Source organism: Anarhichas minor, unplaced genomic scaffold, assembly GCF_050575085.1.
Source record: "Anarhichas minor isolate MPS153535 unplaced genomic scaffold, ASM5057508v1 ptg000028l, whole genome shotgun sequence".
NCBI lineage: Eukaryota > Metazoa > Chordata > Actinopteri > Perciformes > Anarhichadidae > Anarhichas > Anarhichas minor.
This window is the reverse complement of record NW_027466474.1, coordinates 9,540,187-9,542,291: the sequence shown is the minus strand read 5'-3', so window position 1 is coordinate 9,542,291 and position 2,105 is coordinate 9,540,187. Positions and strand designations below refer to the sequence as shown.

The 2,105-nt window shown below is 39.3% G+C and overlaps 1 long non-coding RNA gene across 1 annotated transcript; it reads right to left on the bottom strand.

Moving 5' to 3' along the window:
• Nucleotides 1-969: 969 nt before the first annotated feature.
• On the bottom strand, nt 970-1,569 carry LOC142963202 (uncharacterized). Its single transcript, XR_012957407.1, has 2 exons — nt 1,436-1,569; nt 970-1,286 (listed from the first exon to the last, which is right to left on the bottom strand). It is a non-coding gene; the product is annotated as an uncharacterized LOC142963202 (long non-coding RNA).
• Between the last annotated feature and the right edge of the window lie 536 nt (nt 1,570-2,105).

The following is a 2,105-nucleotide window of genomic DNA, read 5'->3' as shown; positions in this document are numbered from 1 at the left end:
ATGACAACGCAAAGAAGCAACTGTTATTAAATAAAATGACAAAAGTACAATAGTTAATTTGAAATAGAAAGTACTAAGTGATGTTCTCAAAAAAATTGCTAAAGTTACTGTCGTTCTTATACAACAGAGCTCTAAACAACTTTTAGAGTGTCTGTAGTGGCCATTTGTCAACTAAATCAAAATTAAACAAACAATAATCAAACGCCACTGATGCACCGTGGTCGGTATTTATACGCAGCCAGAAGAGAGTGGATTGTCGAAGCAGAATTCCGATTTTCGTATTTATTAAATAAAGCAAACAAAACAAACAAACTAACAAAAAGAACAAAGAAAACTCCTGTCGTGCTGTCTCTCCTCTCCTGTCCTGTCCTGCGCTGCGCTGTGCTGGTATAAACTATAAGCCCACCCACATGCTGGTCCTATCTCTCCTCTCATACATATAGCCACAGGTGCCCACAGTAAATAACTAAACTGTGGTGGCGGGCGTGGGTGGCTCAGCTGTGGAGGGGACGGAGTGTGGGAGTGGTTCAGGGAACGGTGCCGGGAAGAGACTTAATTAGGCGCAGCTGAAACTGATCCTGATTGTCTCACTCTCATCTGTATTTAATCAACAGTAGCGACGGAGGCGAGAAGGACAGCTCGGGACGAGCACAGTGAGACACTGGAACGGACAGGACGGGAGAGGACTGCAAACCTCCCGCGGCGTGTGCTCGGAGGCAAGGCAGGAGAGCACACGGCCAAGCAAGTCAGATTCCATGACAATAAAGAACATTTGAAACCGTCATTTAACCGTGTGCTGGCATCCTTGTGCTCACCAGACCCACCGGGTAGCAGGGACTCTGTTACATAAACAAATTACTATGAAAGAGAAAAAACAATCTTAATTTATCAAACATCTACAGTAATTAAACAATACTACTTATAAATTAAATAACAAAATACAACATCAAATAAATAGCTCCAACAGTGTCAAATGTGACCATCAGTCTTTTATTATAGTTTAACAAAGAGTAGATCAAAAATACAATTATGTACATTTTTTATACTGATCATACTTGATGGTGCTGCTGAGATTAACATGACATGCCCAACATTTCACTGATGCCACAAGTCGGCGTTTCCTGTAACAAATATTTTTCAACACTAATGCAAGATACAAAAAAAATACTTTTCAAGCTCCCAAGTAATGCAAGTAGTCCTGTTCTTTGAGTCCTCAGTTCATTGTTGATCCTGTTCCTCAAGCGAGTTCAAGTCCAAATTCAAGGCATTCATTATCAGTTATTTACCTGAGGATAGACAACAAAGAATAAAGCAAAATTATTTTGCAGTTAAAGCAAAACAAAAGAAAAAAAAGACTCTTTCACCAACGGTGTTGACTGAAATGCTGACATTATCAAATTGACCCTTTTTTGGTTACAGGTGTGTAAAGTCTTACCTGTCTTCTTACGACGCCTCAGTTTCCAGCAGACACAGCAACACACCACCACTATCAGAAGAGCCCCCACTGCAGAACAGACTGGGATCAAGATGTGCGAAACGTTTTCTGGAGAGGAGAGACCACAATGGTTATGATACGTATAATAGCACAGCACTTAAATGTACATATACAAATGAGTTTTTCACTTGGATATTACTCACATACATTTACATAACACATGTTCTTTCTAGCCAGTGTAAAGAAAACATCCCAAATACACATTTAAGTGTTTATTTGATAGATAGATACTTTATTCATCCCCAGGGGGAAATTTGAATGTTACAGCAGCAAGACAAAGTAACAGTAACTGCAACGTCTCTGGTTACTTTGAGCTCACCTAAACAATTCATCACAACTCCCTCCTGTCTCTCCATTCAAATTTGATTCAATTCAATTCAATTCAAATGGTTTTTATTGGCATGAAAGTTTCAAGAACAATGTCTCTGAAGCATCAAAATACAAAATGTCTCTTAAGACTCTGTCGCCCTCCACTGGCGGCTGTTGATTAAAAACAAACGTCCTAAAACATGAAAAGACTTCTGACATTTCACTTGCAGCAATAAACAGTCATATTATACACTTAATGTTTAGTGAGGCAGAATGTTTGTGTGGAGCCTCTTAAGACAGT